Source organism: Larus michahellis, chromosome 7 (genome assembly GCF_964199755.1).
Source record: "Larus michahellis chromosome 7, bLarMic1.1, whole genome shotgun sequence".
In the NCBI taxonomy this organism is placed as follows: Eukaryota; Metazoa; Chordata; class Aves; order Charadriiformes; family Laridae; genus Larus; species Larus michahellis.
The window spans coordinates 21,226,266-21,247,022 of record NC_133902.1 but is presented as its reverse complement, the minus strand read 5'-3'; the positions used below and the strand labels follow the sequence as shown (position 1 = coordinate 21,247,022).

General features: G+C 42.8%; 1 protein-coding gene across 18 annotated transcripts in view; it reads left to right on the top strand.

The window, feature by feature from the left end:
- Positions 1 to 20,757, top strand: part of MAP2 (microtubule associated protein 2) — a 226,399-nt gene that overhangs the window by 37,204 nt on the left and 168,438 nt on the right. For all 18 annotated transcript variants that reach the window (XM_074594921.1, XM_074594939.1, XM_074594926.1 and 15 more), the window contains exon 2: positions 8,901 to 8,959. The gene's annotated coding sequence lies outside the window, so the exon portion shown is untranslated. The remainder of the gene's footprint in view (positions 1 to 8,900; positions 8,960 to 20,757) is intronic.

The window sequence follows — 20,757 nt, the reverse complement described above, 5'->3', positions numbered from 1 at the left end:
TAATGAGTTGAACTGAATATTTTGTGATTCCTTGAAGTGTCAACATTAGCATGCAACAGCACACTGCTGATTAGCTTGATTCAGCCTTTGGCAGGCAGCACAAGGCATTATCCCGAGATAGTGTGCACTTCAGCCACTGCAGAAGGACTCAGTGTCAGAGTTACTGTGATACAGGATTAAAAAAAAATTAAACCTCCTTAGAAGTGGGACCATGGCTATATGCTTTGCAGGTATAAACTGGGCTCAAATCAGGTGTGCTCATGGTTTCGCCTCTGAATGGATGTAGTCATTCTGATTCAGTGGCAGTCTTGTGGTTGTAGGAGCCAGTACTCAGAAAACACTTCTAGAACCTTCTGTAATTGAATAGGATGTTTGATTTTCAGTATATTTGCTCTTTAGATGTTCATGTCCTGGATGCTTTTCCTTTTTCATGTATTTCCTTTCCTATCTCTCCTTTAAAAAAAGAAAAAAAGTTTGTGTAATTACTCTGTGTGTATATATACATACAGACACATACATACACACACACCCAAATATTGAGGACCAGAACATGTGCAGCTTTCATAAACCCTCATCTTGCTTTGGTGTGGGTCCTGAATAGAATTACTTCAGGTGGTCTCTGTCGGTGAGGTTAGGTTAACATTGCACACCCTGCCAGACACCACCTCTATCTCAAATCAGCACATGGTCTAGAATTTTGACAAGTGTATTCTAATTTATTTAATGCTGCAGCTGTACTTGCTTGCTCCCAAGTGCTTTCCTTGTATCTTTTGAAAAAAATATGCGGTCAAAGAGACTATTCCAGAACCAGAAAGTGTCAGTGGAAATGCTGCATGGAATCCCTTGAGCCCTGTGCTCGGTATGTCTTGGTTTTACAAATGGTTATGTGCTAGGACCCGCTGAGTTTAGTAGGGCTGCTCACGTGATTAAGGACTACTTTCAAGAATCACAGCTTGCTGTGTCACAGCCCAGTTTCCTTTCTTTGCTCAAGAGAATAGTTGCCACGGTGGTCAGCTTAGGGCTGTTGGAGCAGTTTTCTGAGTGTCTGCTTTGAGTGACCAGCCCCTATTAAATCAAACCTCTCCACTCTGAAAGCCCCTTGAACTTTAGAAAAATCTTTACTTTGAAAAAAAGATGGAGATTAATTATATATGTAGCATTTTGAAATGTACCAAGACAAGCTCTTTGCTCAGCACCTATAATTACAAACAGCATTCTGATCCTGAATAGAGGGCTTTAAAAGAAGATCACATTCAAAGCTGCTCATTAATTATGTTACTGTCAGCCCTTTTAATAAAGGAAGAAAAGCATTATTCCTTGGCTGAAATACAAATACAATAGAGATAATGTCACTTCCCAAGGAAGGATTATTTAAAACTGGAACGATGCTTGTACCTACTAATTAGAAGTTAATAAATCTGTAAAAAATGGGATGTCTAAGCCAGATTTGAATCAGTTTGCTATTGTTACTTGGGACTGAGGTCTCTGGGTGAAGCACCCAGAAAGCCCTGCTATGTGTCCTTGTCTTCCCCAATTGGCCTTTAGACTGGGTAGTGTTGTTAATGTGCTGTTTCTGTGATGCCACTGTCATTCATACAGGGACGAGGAGGCCACAAAAGACTTGGTATTTATGTATTTTATTCAGAATAAAAAAACCCTTCTTTAAAAAGTTGGGGTTTTTTTCATGAATTCCAAGTTCTATACACTTCCACATATGTTTCTAGTATGGCTGTAGAAATAGATTGAGTGCCAGTCAGCCCTTGCGGCTCAGACAGTGTCTCTTTTGTCATGTTGCAGCACAAAATGTTACTCAGATTCGTAATGCACTTGACCTCAGTTACATCTAGATGATGTATCGCAGACCCAGAAAGCTGTTAAAGGAACCTTTTAACATTGCCGAGTCAAATGGCTCATTTCAGGAAATACTGGAATAAAGGGTGTTTGTGCAATCTCTGTGGCAGCCTTCTGCATATGTATTATAAAGCGGTCTTTAATTATGGGATCACATTATTACTTGTTTCCACAGAACTCCTGCCTCATTAAGTGTATGGTATAGATGTGGCTCCATTTAGGAACAGCCACTCAGTGTTTTTTGTTTTCTCCTGTATTTCAGTACATGTCTTCATTCTTTTTTGTTTTCTGCAAACCTGTGTAAGACTGTTCTGAAAATACTGACTTTTCCGTATCCGTCATTCTTATATGATCTTGCTGTGTCACATGTTTAGGAATTTATATTTCAGAACCCTGCAGTGAAATGGAGGCACACTTGCACTGTAGAGGCAGAACAAGCTTGTCAAGTCCAAGTAACCCTACTTGTAGGTGTGCAGTGGAAGCTGCTCAGGTTCACTGCGGAGCCGTCAGCACTCTGCTCTGCCCCTGCGTGAGCAGCTTGGGCACGGAGATGCAGGTGGGACACCAGACCCTGGGCAGAGGCTGGGACAGAAACAGCTGTCTAGGACGTTCCGCTTTGACTCCGAGGCCATCCTTTCTCCATCCCCAGTCCTTGCTTTATTACGTGTCTCTGAGTTGTGGTGTCAGAGAGAGCTGCCCTACAGATACCTCCGTTTCTTCATCCCTGGAGTTAGCTTTAATTTCTGTAAGAGTGAGGAGCAGGTCATGTGGAAAGACACTGTGATCTTTTAATTAAAAACCTGTGCATGAGGCAGCTGGAGTTTAAACTGCTCAGAAAAGTTAATTCTTTAACTTCTTAATTTTTTTTCTTATCTAGAATGGCAGTCTCCTTAAATTATTGAAGATTCATATTTATCAAATCAGCCCATTTGAGTGTTTCAGATCTTTAAGGTTACCACAAATTGAATCGATCCTTTATCTAATTAAGAAATATCCTTCCTCAAAGTAATCCTTCATGCATGTAACACTTAGAAACTCCACAAGAACTCTCATTGATTTCTGATATGAATACCTTAAATTGAACTTGATTTTTAGAAATGAGTGTCTTTTGGCTGATGGGTTTTTTTTCTTCTCTGTATTATTGAAGCTTTGTATTACATTCTTTGATTTGCTGGTTGTTGAAAGGAAGCTGCCTATGGTAATTATTAAGGGGTTTTTCTCAACTATTAACAGTTAACTAGGGCTGCTTATGTGTAGCTGCTGTGAGCCTGTTTAACGAGTGCCCTTAGCTTCAGCTGAGGTTGTGTGACAGATGTCATCCGAATTGAGGTCTGTGTGTGTTTTCAAAGATTTTCTTGGGAACTTGCAATAAATAACTTAAGCTCTCTGTGCCTCGGTTACCCTTCTGTTACCCTTCTGTACTGGGATAACTAATCCTTTGCCGTATTGTAGAAGAATCGGGAAGGTGAAGATTGTAAACTGGGAGGTCTTCAGACATTAAAACAGTAGGAGCCTGTACGACAGAGGGAGACTGTTCATTTAATGCTTCCTCTTGAAAAGCTGTAATTGTCAGGGCTGACTGTAGTAATGTGGTTGGCAAGTGGTGGTCAGTGGTGAAGCTCCAATTGACTTTGTGGGCTCAGGACCAGATGTTTTGAGAGTAACAGGACAAACACTCAAGCGTTTGTTTTAGGGAGAGAATGGGAATGTGTAGATTCTCTGGCAGTAAAAGAAAGCAAAGATACTTCTCAAGCATCTTTTCATCACTGCAGAGAAAGCAACAACTCACGTTGTTCCCAGAGACATGCGTCCAAGATGGATCCTTATCTACTGTGAATCAGTGTTATCTCTTATAGTGTTGATGTTAATAAATTGAAAATCGGCTAAGTGTGTAATCAAAGGATGTGGTTTAATTTTACTTGCAACTCTATAGATCCTGGATAAAATCCCCGGAAATCGGAATTGCTATGAGGAACACATTGCCTATGAATGAGAATAGGAAGCAATTCAGAATTTGCAGGTTCATACTAACCATGCCATGAGAGGATAAAGAATATACTTGAATAGGAGCAGTGTTAGAGCAAAACTGATTGCTCTTGAAAGTAAATATTTTTTTTGTTAGATGTTTTGTTACGTTGTTGTTACCCTTGCAGTGTATTGAGTTGCACCTTTGAAAATGTGTTTAAGCATAAAAAAATGGCGTAAGGATAACAGGATCAGTCAAAGAACCAAACAGAAGCTTCGAGGTTCTGTTGCTGCAGAAGTACCGACAGTGCACAATGTACTTGTGGTGTGAATTCCCATCCCTGAAACTGGAGGGGTAAAGTTGAAAGGGTATGCACTCCGAATAGCTCCTGGGAAACTAGGCTCTCAGCATCCATTAATGATATTGAATATGTATCTGCTCCTTTTTTGCACAGCAGGAAAGATGCCCCACAGATCTATTACATTACTCCCTCTTCAGCTCTGAGCCATAGATCATTTGTCATGTGTAAACAATCTAAAATATTCTGGGGTTTTTAGAACTCATTAAGCTATTCATATCATGGGACGTGGTAAGAGAGGCTATCAAAGGTACCATAGCGGATGAGGAACAGCCTTACTCCAATTAGAGATGAAGTGGGCTTTGAAATTTCTGGCTTTTTAAAGAAACAGAAGATTCATTTGTTCTTCCTTCACACAGACTGCTGTGAGCAGCCTGCAGCAGTAGGCTTCAAATGCGAGCCTCCGTTCAAAATGTGACTTAGCCTAGTGTATTTTCAGGGACAAGGCCTTCAGAGTGCATCCACAGCTCCTGCTGTTCAGCTTCATCACATGCAGGCAGGCAGACAACCAAAAACCGTGGACTGTCCGTTATCTGCACTGGGCAGATCAAAGAAAGGTAAACGCACAAGGCTGGAAGAAACTGCAAGAGATATGATGTAGACCTTGGTTGTGGAGGCAGGTTCCTAGAGATACCCCTGTCCTGTTTACCTGGTTCGTTTTGGCTGTCCAGTGAAGGTGGTGTACAGCTTCAGTAAGTTCCTCATTTAGTTAGATTAGTCTAAATCTCCTTTGCAAGTCTTTCAGACATGTTGAACATGAACAACTGCTAGCTTTATACTTTAGAGGATTATCTCCTGTGTTAAGGCATGTCTGGGTTGCAGACAACAGTTAGCAGTACTGGGTTGATTGCTCTGACAGAAGAGCTGTGGAAAATGTGACTGTGGAAGCTGAATATCCAGTTGTTCACTTGGCTTTTCTGTGAGGTGTGACTTGCCTCCACCTAAAAGTCAGCGCAGCAGACAGGAATGTGGGTTTGCACTCCAGCTCCTCCCAGGCAGAGTCCTGTACCTGGGCGCAGCCCCTTGGCCTTCAGCTGAGATGCTGGTGGATGAAGCTGTGTGCTGAAACACTTCTTTTTGCTGCCTCTGCAGCAGCGCTACTACAGCACTTTGCATCATTGAGTTTCACGGCATCAATTTTGGATGATTTTGGGCCTAATGAAATACTTGTGAACTCTCTCAGCTCGGTGCTTTCTTCTGGCTAGTCGCACAAAATATTGCAAAGAAGTGAGCCTCAGCCTGACCCTTCTGAGAACTCATTCAACCCCTGAAGGGTGTAGCATTTCTGTGCTGCCCTTTTTCCAGTTAATATGGAAAACTAGATTAGACCAGTTTGTCTTGGTTGGCTCTCTACAGAGGCAGATTTGCTGATTTTGATCATCTAACCATCTTTTGGGTATTTATAATTGATTAATGATTTGTTTCAGGAATCTGAGTTAGGCTGTCAGATCTCTAGTGTGTGGTCGTCATCCTCTTTCCTTCTTACAGTGGTTCTGTGCTTGCCTCAGGCAGCATTGGAGGACTTCCCTCATCTCCCGTGAGTTCGCAGTGTCAGTAGTTTCATCCATGAGTGTGTGGTTCTTTTGTTTTGGGGTTGGTTGTTTTTTTGTTGGTCGTTGTTTGGTTTTTTTTTGTTTGTTTGATGGTTTGTTTGGTTTTTTTACATAATAAAAAAATTTGCAGTTTAATTTAATCTTTTTCAGCTGACTTACCTGAAGAGACATGAGTCTCTTTCTATTCTTTAAATATATCTGCCTGGTTTGGTCAGCACTGTAGTGACTCGATGTTCGGGCTTTCTTTTGCCACATAATCGTTTACCTTTGTATCTTTATTCCATCTCCAGCACTTACAGCTGTCCTGCACTCTTTTGGCCTTCCATGAAGCCCTGCTGACCTGTGCAGAGTTGCTTGAAGTCTGGTGGTTGGTTTTTTGGTTTTTTTTTGAGATTCACTACCCTTAATCTGCTGCACGTGTTCCTTACGTCTGTTGGAATAGTTGGTGTTGTAATTTCATCATCACCATTACCCAACCTGTCTCCTGCCCTCAGATTTTCAAACAGTTTCTCCCTTTTAGCCAAACCAACTCCATCTTCTGAAATGAAACCTACCCCAGGTGTTAGAAGATCTTAATGTGTCCAGCTGTGCCAATGGGTATTTTGGATAAGCACAGCTGTCTTCATGGCATGTGCCCCTCTCTCGGGGCTGGCAAAGGCTGGAAGATGGGAAATACTGGACAACTTTATTTTCCTATTGCATATTACTGGAAAACTGTCAGGGAAAGACTTTGCTAACCAGATCTGTCAGTGTGACTCCTTACAGCAACACCAACTTCACATAAAAGTTGTCAGCATTAGCAAATGCCACTGTAGTTACAGGAAAGGGATAGATAAATTATTTCAATTATAGGCATGTTTTTTAAAAACTCCTGATTTTATTAGCCAACAAGTATTCAGAAGACAAAGTGCCAACATGTAGAAGTGCTAATTGCATTTTCTCTGAGTCAAGCAATTGGCATGATACTTTATTTATTAGTAGCCTTCTTCTAAATGTGTCCTGGGTGTTCACCACAGGCTGCATGAGTCAGTACTGTGATTCTGAAAATCTTGAGGTTCTTGAAGCAGAGTTAACTGAGTGTAACTGTAGCAGAAAATTCAATAGGTGTCTTATTGGTGTTTCACAGCCATATTATCCTGCTAGCAACAAGTCTGTTTCTCTCTTGTCATGACCCAAGATATTAGGATGAACCTAGAGCCTCTCAAGGAGTAAACACTGTGGACCAGGCCTTAAAGGTGCTGGAGGTGCCAGGGTGGTGTGCTTGTCCATCATATGCTCATCAGAAACCTTATAAAAGGGATCCTGCTGGGACCGACCCTACTCATCTCTTGCTTTGGATATGCTTTGCATATGGACTGGGAGCTCCTCAGAGATTAGGAGGTGCTGAATGGGGTTTTGCTCAAGAGGAGAATATTATGTATGAGTTGTTAGATGGTTGTGTTTTGCTGACCATTATTTAGTGTCTGGACAAGTAGCACCTTCCCAAAGGATGCCAAATCTTTGGTGCATGACACTGCACCTGGGGGTGGGGCCTTAGACAAATCTCATTTAGCAAGTCTAACCGGCTTAGAGCTGATTTCCTTCTCAGACATCTGGAATTAACCAAAGATAGCAGGGACCACGCCTGGCCAGCATGTTGTAAGAACTGACTTTTTGTTTTTTGCTATTGGTAGGAAAGAAGAAATAGTTAAGCTTGAGTTTTCTTCTGCTTTTCTCCTGGTTACACCTCCATCTTTATCCCTCATTACAACAGCAGCATGCAATACAGACTTAATCATTTCTTGCTTTCAGAAAGTTGCCCTGTGCTTAAAAGCAGAAGGTAGGGATGGGGTGCTTGCTTTCTGCTCATGATTCAGCCACGGCCTCACGTTAACTTTGGCAAGACACTGAATCTGCCCTTCACTACCTTTCTGTGAAGTGAAATGAAATGCTTCATTTCTAAGTTTGATAAAGTTGGAGACAAGACTTCCATTGCTTTCAGTGACAATCCGTGTGCTCACGAGTACAGCGAGGCATAGCAAAGTTGACTAAAAGTACAAACTGCTTTTATTCCTGCTAGCATTTATCTTCTCCCCACCCTTCCCCTGTCAAGCAGTGAATATCTCATATAGCTTTGTTCAGCTGTGATTTTTGTTACCCGCATACTGACAGAAGTTAAATCCGCAGGTAGGGTGCATGCTGGTTAAGAGTGATAGTACTGGAAAATGGTCCGTCTGCTGGCTGGTGGCTTGAAGCTGGGAAGGGAAGTTCTCTCTTGTCTGTTCTCCCTCCTTCTTGGGCAATTCAATGCAATTCGTAAATACCAACAATTTGCGCTTTGTAGGTGCTTCTTCCCTGCCCAGCCTTTCCCAGGATTTGCAAAACAGTAATTAATCCTCATTTATGCTGTTATGACAATATTGCACTCATCGTAAGATACAGCAGTAACTAGAGCACAAAGCAGTTAAGGATATGCCCAAGGTCATACAGTGAACAGCTGCAGCACTGGAGAGAGTCCTCCTCTGTGACTGCTCAGCAGCACTACCCGTTGCAGCTTTTCTGTGGTACATGATACTCAGTTCATAGCTCCTATCAGTCTGGTCTGCAACCTGTAAGCACATCTTTTTTTACTGTGCGGTATAACTGTGGGGTTCCTGGAAACAAGGAAGCTTTTGGTAAATTAAGTCATATTATCTGTGTTCTTTGTTTGCTGACTCCGGTTACTTTTGGTTGTTGCTGTTACCATCTTTTGTAATTTTTGGTGAATCGTCCCTGGTGAATCTAGAAATGTCTTCGGCCTGCGGATGTTCTCCTTTCTGTAAAGGAAGAAGGGGTTTAGTTGTTTCTGTGAAACTCTGATCCTTAAAGAAACCTTCCATGTAGCCTGTGTTTCAGTGGAATCTGCTTTTCTGTGGATATCCACTTTATAAGAGAACAGGCATTCTGAAGGCTCAAGCTCTTTGGTGGGACATGGTCTGATGCATTTGAAGGCATGTAAGCTATGATGGGAAGAAAGGTTCTAGTCACTGGAAAGGAGAGTTTGGTGTAACTTTGCGCTTGTTACCAAAAGCAGAGAAGGAAGGTATTTTGTTAATCCCATGATGCAATTCATAAGTCTTTAATTCATTTAATAAAATTAGAGCCTTTCCCCTTTAATAGCTGCCACTAATTGAGAGCTTTTGCTTTGTTTCAGATTGTGGAAACCTGGACTACAATATTTTGTGACTGACAGCGTGACAACGACACAAAAAGGTGGGTTTTCTGTTTTTGTTGGTCTACTGTCAGTCATTCCAGAGCACTGGAAATGCTGCACATCTCTACTTTGCTAGGATGGATTGCATAATGAATGCCTTTGGCTTGTTCAAACAAAACCAGTTAGTTTGACAGGACTCCTCCTATGTCTGCGTGTACATGTGTTATGTATTTTGATGGTGTTTTAAACAAAGAGAATATGTACATTTCCTGGGCTGTACAGTGAAGGTGTTTATGGCACAGAGATGGAAACTTCGGTGAAAATAAAAACACATTGGGATTTTTGCCAACTTTTTTGTGTAGGTGTTCTCTATGGGAAGCGTCCTATTGGCAGCAGGAGTTGAGCTATCCGAAAGCCGGTGCTGCCGAGTACTGCACTGCAAGCTGAGTCTATAACATGGCATTTTTCTCTTCTCACACTTCAAATTTAGGGTTCATGGTTGCCAAGAATGTTCTCTGCAACATGTGCTGATTACTCGTCTGTCAGTCACCACATGCTCACTTGGTTTGAGGGTTCATTGCTCTGCTTTGTTGAAATGTTTCATTGAGGTTATTTACAGAATATGCAAATTTGCAATGCAGGACAGATGCAAAGAAATGCTGAACCCTGGATTTGCCACTGCACCCTGGCATTATCTGTTCAGAGGAGGGTTTGCATAATGGGTGCAGACAGCTTTTGGTTATTTGAATGGCTCAAGTGAAAAACAACACAAAGAGAGATGGTAAATATAATTTTTCTCTTTATCCAGTGGCTGTTGCAAGAACAATTATTTGGTCATTCCTCTTCAGCCAAGAAAAGTGCTGGTCTCAGCTACTGGAAGTTTTCAAGCACCAGGTTTATCTGGTGACACTGCACAGCCATGCCTAAGTCATAGGCTTGGTTTTGGTTTTTTTCTTTCCTGGACCTTGTTCATGTCCTCCTTCTTTCTAGGGCAGAGAATGGAGTAAAAACTGGGACATGCGTTCCCTGCGTCTGTGTGCTGGGGGTAGTTTCTTCTGGCCACAACATTGCTGCTCTTACTGCAGCCCCTTGTTTCTCTCTTGGAGGTCGCAGTTCTTTTTTCCTATGTCTGAAGGCATGAGTCTTTCTAGAGTACGTGTCCGCAGCAGGAGAATGAGTGGCAGTGTCTCTGCTGGGTATTTCAGAGTGCAGTGTTTGTCGCCAGCTCTGAAATACTGCATTATAACTGTGATGGGCTGCAATGCAGACATGCTGGTTGTATTTTCAAGATGCTAAAAAGAATTGCCATAATTTTGTAAACCTTGTTTCATGTGTTTGTGGAAGGCAGTGAGAGAAACAGGTGAGGTGTGAAAATTTATCAGCAAGCCTCTGGTTGTCAACATACTTGAAATAAAACTGCCAGGGTCCTGCTCATGGTGTCAATCCTTGACCAGCGAGAAAAGGTCTAGCTTTGACTTCAGTGAGTGCAAGGCGCTTCTTTTAGCTGCTCCTTGTCAGCCTCTGTGTGTCACTGAACATGATTCATTAGGCAAAAAGTTAAACGGTCAGGAAGAGCTGCGTCTTTCAAAGCTGCAATGAGGCCAAGGCAAATAACTCTAGTGCAAGAGAGTGATTTGAGAATCTGAGCTTAAAGTGTAGATGAAGCTGTTTGGTGGGTGCTCTTTGCAAAGAGCAACAGTGAAGTTGAGGAGAGTTTGTTCTGCATTTCAATTCACTGGTGCAAGTCTGAGCTTCAAAAGTTTTGATGGCGGGTGTTGAATGTGCTGTCCGCTCTTACCAAAAGCTCATCACAAGCAGCCACGCGCGTAAGAAGGAAAGGCAGTGCAGTGCAGGCTGGTGAGCTGTCGGCTGAAAAGGACAGGTAAACTCCTGTCTGCTCTTAGAATTGAGTAGTAATCTAATTCTCCCTGTACCCAGAATATGGGTACTCTCAGCTGTGTTTGAGCTGCTCACAATTTATCATGTGAAGAAAAGGTGTTCTTGCATAAATGGAGAGCAAAAAAAATTTCTTGTAATTAAATAATTGGTTGCCTAAATCTCATTTTAGTAAGCTGATAAACAGGGAGTGAAGGCTGCAGGAGCAGCCCCAGACCAAGGCTGAATAAACTCTTTAAACATTGAATTTCGTTAGTTTTTCTGTCTGATACTATTCTCTTTCCCTCTTCTCCTGCGTGGATCTAAGACGTGTTGAGATCATGTTACTTTTTCACAGCACACTAAATGTTCAGCTGTCCCTTTTGTCTTGATAGCCTTCCTTGTAACCCTCTCTTAACCTCGTACACAACGCATGTAATGGCACAGAAAAAAATCTGCACGTGTTTCTTGGCCTGACTGTGTTGCATCACTTTCTGGATTGCCCCAAAGCGCCTTTCCTCTCCTCCTTGCTGATCACACAGCAGTTGTGTATCTTGCACAAAGGAATGAAAGCAAGTCTATTTGTCTCAGGCCTGTCTCTGCAAGCTCAGGCACATATTAAACCTAAATATTACCTATTTTTTCACACTTGCAGGGCAATAAAACCTAAATCCTCAAAACAAAACATTAAATATAACTGCAACATTTGTGTTTTACTGAGAATCTGAAAAAAAAAAAGGCAACAAACCCATGTTTTTAAATTTTGTCAGACTATTTCACAGGAAAAACATGAGTTTATGTAGGAAATAGTTCCCAGATCTGTACTAATTCATGGTGAATTTCCAGGTTTTATGAACAAAAAATGTAGAGAATTTTATCAACAGCCTAAGACCTGCATTGCCTGGCTTAACGTGAGGCCCTTCGGTGTGGCTTCTGCTTGCAAGAAGTGTGCTTGCCCTGCTCTCCTCCTGCAGAGAGTATGGGCTGTGGATGGGCACCTCAGGAGGGCTGTGGAGGTCACGTGTGGTTGGGCCATTTTCTAGAGAACCTTTCTCTCTCCACTGAATCTAGAAAAGGCGCTTTTTTTTTTTTTTGAACACTTCTGCTCTCTGTCAAATGTGAGGTATGAAGAAACTGAGTGAGCTGTTGTTCTTAGCCCTGTAATCAGAGAGATCTAGCGGAGTGTCTGCCTCTATATTCATGAGAGTGGTATGAGAACTGTGATCACCATTTATAGCATGGAGTCTTTTGTGCTTCTGTCTTTAAAATTGCTGTTCTTTCAGGGTGTTTATTTTGTAAAAGTTGTCTGCTGTAGCACAGCAAATAAATGATTGTAATAAGGCACCTGATCTCTTGGAGAAATCCAAGTGTCATTGCACCAGGGTGTTCTGGTTCTCTGGTTCCCAGTATGAGATTATTCACCTCAAATTGTTTTCTGGAGCTGCTCACATGTACTCATCATTGCCAGTCTCTCCTACTCTGCAGCTGGGAACAGAAAGTGTGAAGGGGTTCCCTACTTTTCTTCAGTAGTGCAGGCACCCTGAACCAGCTGTGCTTGCAGTAATAAGTCTGATGGACCAGATTTCTCATTGTCATGGCTCTACTGAAGTCAGCACAAGTCCGTCAGTATTGTACAGCAGCAGAACTGGCTTGTTGGTTTTGTTCTTTTTTAGGTGCATCTGCGCATATGGACTACATGTCCAAATCCCACTCACTCAAATAATTCAAAGCCTGAGATTATGAATATACAAAAATAGGTGCCCTTTTTAAGGGCCACTTTGTTTTTCATTGTCTGAGATTACATATAATGGATAAAGATACAGAGTTAAAAAAGCAGCAGTTTTCTGAGCGGCAGCAAATGCTTGAGTTAATTTTCTACCAAACACCAGATGTGAAAACCAGAGGCAGGGCCAGAAAAATATTTATTGAGGGAGTATCTGAGGAAGTTGTTCTTATTGACGCCAGCAGCTCCGGAGTGCTGGTTAGTTAACCAACTAAGTGTTTGTGGGTTGCTTTTTAATGAATAATTCCATTGCCAGCAATGTCTTCAGGAAGAAACAGCAAATGGAAGGAACAGGTGGTACACAACTTTTTTTTAAAAGGAAACAACATATTGTAGAACTGCAAGCGTCTGCTTCTGCTTAATGCTCAATCTTCAAACACTCTCTAATGCAGTTCATTTATGTGGAATGAATTGCTAAACCAGCCAGGAGGCCCTTACAATACTTTTTTTTTTTTTTTTAAATTCTTGTTTTAGTTATTCAGTGGGGTAAAAACATAACCCTTGTTACCTCCTGCATGCCATACCAGGAGGTTGGGAGGCAGTCGGATAACAATTTTGATTAGATCCTTCTCCAAAGGAGTGAGTGGGAGTTTTGCTCTTGACTTCAATGGGAGTAGGAGCCAGGCCCTTTCTTTGTAAGACAGCAGGGATGTCTTCTGAGACAGTACTAAAGAGGAGTCGTTACACCCTTTAATTCTAAACTTAAAAGTTTAAATTAAGAACGACAAGTCTCTTTGGAGAGAGAAAACGTATTTTATGAGATTATCTGAGCTAGCAGGACAAACAGGCAAGTTTGCAGGTGAGCAGTGAAGACCTGGATAACAGTTTCTATTCCTGAAAGCTTTTCTTGGTTTTTTGTGTGTGGCTGTTTTTTTGGGTTGTGTTGTTGTTGTTTTTTTTTTTTGTTCCCCCCCTCCCAGCTGCTTAGATGTTTTCTCTTTCTACAAGGCTTGCTTCACTTACAGCCTTTGATCATAGTGGCTGCAACACCTTTTTAACTTAAGTATCTTTTGTTATTAGTGGGGAGAAAGCATTTCAGTGTGTAGCACTCAGAAGCTTTTCTGTTACTTACAAACCCGACTCATGTTCTGTTCATAGATTTTTATCTCCATTCCTTATGTGTTTCTGGAACCATTGCCGCTCAACAAGTGATATGTCAAGAGTTTTTCCTTTCTCCCATAAAGTCACTTCCAGTTGTTTTTTGTTTTTTTTTACACTGGTGCCAATAACAATGGATCCAGGGTTAAAGCTATTCGATCTGATAGGCAGAGCTGCAGTGAGACCGCTAAAGGGAATGTCACATTTTCCATGTGGCCAGGTCTGTCAGAGAAAAAGGGATGACATCCTGAGAGAAAAGAGATTACAGTCATAGGAAGAATCGGTTGTTTTTCTTGTGGCTTTTAACTGCTACAAGCATAAACATGCCTCATTATCTAAAGGCATTACAATACCTCTTTTAGTGTTGCTTCTCACCTTGGAAGCATAAGGGATTAATGGGAGCCATTCACTGAATTCTTGATTTTCAGACTTTGAAAGTGGATTGTAGAATTCAGTTCATTTGTTTGGGATGCAATTCACTTGTCTGAGCAGTTGTTATAGTTTGAGAAACCCACAACAACTTATTGTTGTTTAGACAATTATTCTATCACCCGATGACCCCTCCCCAGCCAGGAAAGCGAATCAGGGAGAAAAACCCAAGGAAACCCAAGAGTTGAAATATAAACAGATATAATAGAATAAGACTAGATAATGAGCATTAATAACTAAAGAACCACTATTGATCCCAATAGCAATATAAAATATACAAGGATTATACTCATCCCATTCCATCAGCAGGAAGCTGCGCACTCCCAGCTGTGAACAGCCGATGTGGGACACTGCAGGCGCTGTGGCTTCGGGAGGAAGGGAAATCTGGCACCAGGGCGAGGACTTCTCAGGATGGCAGCCATTAAGGGAGAGAGAACTCTGCAGCAAGTTTTCTAATTTATATTGAATGTAATGTTCATGGTATGAAATAATCCTGTTGGCCAGCCTGGGTCAAGTGCCCAGGACTCGCTCCTCCCCATCCCCGCTCCTGGGGAGCTCAAAAACACTGAGACCTTGAAACCCGCATACCATAGCTGGTTATAAAGTAAATATTTTCACGAATTCAGACACCAGAGTCTTCTAAAAGTGCAGTTTTCCCAAGCTTTAGAAGATAAATTAGTTCTGTGTCGCTCAAACCAAGACAGCAATGTATAAAGGCAGGAGTTATTTCACTTTAAAACTTTCATACGAAACCCCACTGTTTTTGCTTGGAACTGGTTTGCCTTTTTACTATTATAATTATCTGGTTATTTTACTGTATGAACGAAACACATAACACTTTTTAGGATACACAAATCATGTGTCTTCTGTTACCTCTCCTCTGGATATTTGTGTGTAGCTGAAATAACTTTGTGAAGTCATTGGGTTTGTAATTCCTAGTTTAGCATTTGTGTCTCAAATCCCCATGAAATCAAGTCAGCTTTACGCTTCTAGGGAATGCAGTCTGATTCAGTATGGAGAATGTTTGCCTAGAAGTTGAGGGAGTTGGACATAAATGGGACCTCAAAACATTTTGATCCTGACCAGTACTTGTTTAGAGGTCCATGTCACTGTTGCCCTTATTTAACCACTGTTAAACAGGGGGGTCTTTATGTATTGATGTTTTTCTCCATCAGATAGGTTTATAATCCAAATGCTGTACAACACAGTGCTTTGCTAGACATTGATATAGAATCACAGAATTGCTGAGGTTGGAAGGGACCTTTAAGATCATCAAGTCCAACCATTAACCTACCCTGACAAAAACCACTTCTAAACCGTGTCCCTAAGTACCACATCTACCTGTTTTTTTAAACACCTCCAGGGATGGTGAATCCACCACCTCCCTGGGCAGCCTATTCCAATGTTTAATAACCCTTTCAGTGAAAAAATGTTTCCTAATATCCAATCTAAACCTCCCCTGAATATAAATGCTGTTATCTCACACTTTGATGCTGCAATGGTGGTTGTTTTGAGCTGAGGCTTCCAAAGGCCCCTCTTCTGAACAAGAGTCGAGGGGAATTGTGTGGCTGAAAATGTGAAAACCTCAATCCTCAGTTTTTAAGTGCAGTCCTAGGAGGGATTTGGCTGTGGCACAGAATTGGAGGCAAGAATTCAACTGATTCGTGTGCTCTTCGCTGAGCTGTCGCACTCATACTGCTCTTTCCAACTATCTGAATCAAAAAGTCAGAGCTAGGGAAGATATACAATGCATCACAATGGTGCTGCAGTTGAAATCCAGAACTTTATAAGCTTTTGTTCATTTTTTCTTTTTTGCTTGAGGTACCTGCTGAACTAAATAATGGTCTTCCTATAGAAACGTTTATGGGGATATGTGGAATGGGGACAGGAGGCAGGCGGGGGGCGAGGCTCTGTGTGATTGAATGTTTGCAGGGGGGAAAGGCTTCTAGACCTGGGGCTGGTTTGGAGCACCACCAGTCAGGGAATAGCGCCTGCCCAAAAGTCCTGGCTGTGGAGGTGGGATGAGAACTGAAAGGTGCAGGGGTTGGCTCTTTCCAAAAACAAACCTGCACTGAGTCACAAATGAGTTTGAACTCATACAAGACTGCGGGTAGAGGGAAGGCCGTGTTCCCCAGCAGTGTACAGCCCAGCATCTTTTCCTGCCCTGTGGCTTGGGGGCTGAGTTTAGGAGCCAGAAAAATGCCATGTTACTCTTTTGTGAAGGTGTTTAGTTCCAGAGCTGAGGCAGACAGAGGGGGAAGGAGGACCCTCCTTGGAGATCCATTCCTGAAGTACAAAGGGAGCATTAGTATCTCTAGGTTGCATGTGAGGAAATAAGGCACGTCTCAAGACATAGGTATTATTTGCAGACAGTGGGGAAGTCTGTGGCCCAGCTAGGATCAGACTACAATCCCCTGAGCCCCATGCAGTGGTCTGTTGTCTCTTCCATCAGTGTCTGTTTCCACTGGACATCTTAATTAACAGCTTATCCTGATCTAACAACTAAGAAATAGCTCTGTAGTGCAAACAGTAGCAGCATGGACAAATATGTGTATAAACTTATATTTTGTTTGTTATTAGAACAGGGGTGCGTGCATCTGAGGCATGTTATCATGTGCTCAGGAGAATACACGGACCCCAACCCATCAAGTAGTAAACTATTGCTTTGGGTGAAAAGCTGTCGCTTTTCTCAAGCGAATAAAAAGGCGAGTTTTATGTGTGAGCTTTGGGAGCTGACCTAGAAAGCCTGGACTTTTAAATTCAATTCTGACTGATTCTGCCAGTATTTTTTTATTAACAATTATGCATTTTCATAGGAAGCAAGAGGTGAGACTGAAGATTGCTGTGCTTAAGCTCTTCATGTCAGAATGCAGTTGAGCACATTGCATTTGTGCTAGAAAGCTTGAAGCATCAGAGACAGATGCTTATTTATCTCTGGAATTGCTGTGGCTCCATTGATTTCAACAGACTTGCACTCACATGCATTTATAACAGCCAGCAAACAGGCTCTTGAGTCTCAGAAACGCACCATGAAGATACCGAGCAACATCTGTAACGTAGCAACAGGAAAGCCTTTATGCTGTTCTCAGTACTGTTGGTCTGAGGTTGGTGGTAATAGTGAGCATGTGGTGGAGGGTTTGCTTTCTTTTTGTTCAGGCAAGTCAAATTGTTTGGAAGTGTAATGCCTACCAAATTTATAAAACTAGCAGTTATGGTAGTGGTGCAAGGCCCCAGCTTTGAGGAACCTCAGCTTTGGTTCAATACGAAGGCTTGGGAAGACATCACACAGCCCCACAGCTCCATCATTTCTCCTTGCTTTCCATGGGATTAATGCTTCCCCTGTGTGAAGTTTGGCCTTCCTGAATCCATCAGAAACTTTGCCAGCAGCGTCTGGGGTCTGTTTTCCCCCTCCAGGCCCTCTGGAGCATTGCCACAGGCTGCGTGGGCAGCAGAAGCCCCAGCTGCCATCCCACGGTAGGCCCTTGGCGTTTGCTGTGCTGTCTGGGGATGAAAAGGAGCTGCCTTTGTGCGTGGCAGAGGAGGTCCTGGCCCCTGGAAACCAGTCGCGGGCCACAAGCAGCCATTACGTGTTCCTGGGGATCGGCATCCCTGCCGGTGTTAGCGCTGCGGCCGGAGATCAGCGCCTGCTGCCTGGCTGCTCTTTGCCTGCTCTGCAAATAAACCATTTGAGAAAATGAATTACTTGGATCAAGCCATTCCGAAAAGAGTAGCACCCAGACATTGCCTGAAAGATATCCTGTATTTACACAAAACGTAGCAATTAGGGTTTCCCCTGGTATCTTTTATGTTTTGCACATTGTTTGCCTATTATATCTGCGAGGGCAGAAGGGGAGGTAGCGTGAGTGTAGTAGCTACTGCCCATAATTATGCAGCCAAAAGAAACAGAAAAAAGCCTTCTAGGTGTTTTCTACATCTTGGGATTTATTAGGTGTCTCATGTGCTGACAGAACAAGATGTAAAATTGCTTCAGTGTTCATCTGTCACCGCGTGAGACAGAAGAAGTAAGTCTCATAAAAGTACTGTAGAGCAGGAACTTGGCTTGTTTGTTTGTGCCCATCGTGGGCAATTCTCTCCCTTTTTTAAATGGTTTTCAGGTTTCTCTGTGAAGAGACAGAAGTGATTCTGTTTTTACAAGTGCAGTGCAGGGGAGAGCATCTTTCATTTAAAGGATATTTCAAAACAAAATCTAGAGCTGTGTTTGGTCTGTTTCTACAGCACTGCTGATCATTAACAAATATAATATAATTTGCAGTTTGGAGAAATCCTGTAGCCTATTTCCTTATGTGGAAATGTTACTTCTTTCACTTTGTTCTTTGGGGTAACTCTAATCATTTGAAAGAAAAAAGGTAGAGGAAAAGAAAGTGTGTTTTACTGCACCTCAGCTGAAGCAGCTCTGCATTTTCTTGGCTACTGCAGTGAAGCAAACCCCTCCATTCTGGAAGATGATAAAAACAAACATGTGAACAGAAGCCACTTAGCAGTCGTGCTACCCAGCCCCGCTAGGACCTGACTGATGAACTTGCGCTGCCCAAGTGCTTGTATCAAAGAGAAATGGGGAGGGAGGGGGGCTCAGACCTCGCTCCTGCTGCTGGGAGGGCACCCCTGTTGGGATCCCCAGAGTCAAACTCTCTTCTTTATCGTGAGGTTGCAATGAAAGCAGCAGGTTTAAGCCTGGATGGGCCTTGCAGCCTGTTTGCTGAGGCAAGAAGGTTTGCCATCAGGCTGAGCCGTAACATGGAGCGGCTGGCTGGTTGGAGACCCATGGGTTTCGCGGGGGATGTGCTGTTTAGACCCTGCAGATTGCCTGGACAAGCTGTGTGCTAGATAAGTTATTTTGGGGTAGGGGCAAACTCTGATATTTTTTTTAGATAGAAGTCAGGAGTGACGTCATGCTGACTTCACCCATCCTTCCTTAGTGGGTGCTTATGGCTGTGAAAAGAGTGAAAGCCCTGACTAGCACAGGGGTGCTGCTGTTGTGTGTGGACGCATCTCACAGAATGGTAGGGGTCGAAAGGGACCTCTGGAGATCAATCTCCTGTATTCCCAGTTGAAAAGATGAATTTTGAAGATGCAAGCACTCCGTTTTGGGAGCAGTATTCATTTGACAGATCCCAGACACTGGCCACTGATGTAGTTGGTGCAGTCTTTTTCAACTGCAATCTCTTTGGGCATGTTCAAATGTGAACGTCATGCTGTCTGCTGCTTTAGCTGAAGCATATCAGGCAATCATGTCACCTCCTTATTGTGACCAGCCTCGCTATAGGCTTTTAGAGCGCTTTTGCTGCCGTGCAACCTGAGTGAGTATCTGCCCGTAAACAACAGGTTAAGGGCTGCCTTAAGAAGGCTCCTGTTCTGTACGGTGTTTCCAGAAGCTACTTTCTCCAGCCTGTGTCTGGTGACACTGACATTACAAAGATGTGGGACCTTAGAACTCTTCTCTAGGTTTTGTATTTTGCAGTATTCAGCTTTGTATTTTGCAGTACTAGCTCTTCTTCAGGTTTTGTATTTTGCAGTACTTCAGCTCAGTTATGGAGAGAAGGGAGGCATGGGAGATGCCAAGGGTAGTACACACAGGGTATGGTACATATTCGGCAGGTAAGGAATAAAGCTGAGGCTGAAGGTTACCCAGCTGTCATGAAGGTTACAGAGTGTATTTGCAGAAGACGCAATCTGCATCTCATTTTCAATCTTTGAAATTAGTGTCAGTGCAGAAGAGAGTAGGCAAGCCTCAGACAACTTTATTGTGGTTATGAATCATGTGCCTGGGCACAGCAACTGTGATTTGTGGGTTCAGGGCATTTTTAAAGAGCATGACTTTGTGGCTAAAACTTGCTCTTGCAAGGAAAAAAATTGAAATGAGAAAAAGGCAGGGGGACACTTAGACAAAGTGGAGTGACTGAGAGCTGGTCCGGAAGTTTTCAAAAAGCAATGGGATATTTTTCTGTTTTAAACATCAGTTTAGAGTCTTTGAGCTGGAAATCCCAAGCTTAGCCCTACAGGTCTGGAAGTACTGCTGCCCTGCCTGCAAATCCCGTGTTTCCCCCTTGGACAGAGCCCTTTGCAGCCGGAGCAGGGGGTGGCATCTTGCAGAGCCTTCTATCAGAGAGAGCAACGTGTCCCAGCCCTGCAGCGGGGTCAGTGTACCTGAAGGCTTGCTGTAAGGCCCAGGGGTGGTCAGTACAGCCTTCTCTGTAATGGTGCAGAGCAGACACCACCCTGCCTCTGTTAGGCTGTGCCTGCCTCAATCAGGAAGCAATATTAACTTTCTAAGTAGCTTTATAGAGCAGTTGGAAGTTGGGATTCGGGTATCGGTTCACCAGTGGCACGTGGGGAAGTGGGCTGAAAGTCTTGAGTTTTGCATTTGTAGGTGCAGACATAGTGAAGAGATTCTCAGGAGATGTTAGCCCACAGTGTGTTTTTCAACTTTCACAAGAGCAACAGATCTCAGGAGGCTGTCATCTACCTTAGGAGTCTGAAAATAGACCCTTGGAGCAGGGGATAAGCAAAGGTGATGCTGCTGTGCTACTGAAAGGGCTTGGGACCTGGTGTGGTCAGATTGCTCCTGGCTTGTTCTCCAGGCAGATTGAACAAGTGCTTGCATTTCTAGAAAGGATACTTTCTTCAGTTCTGATTGATTTCCTCTGCAAATAT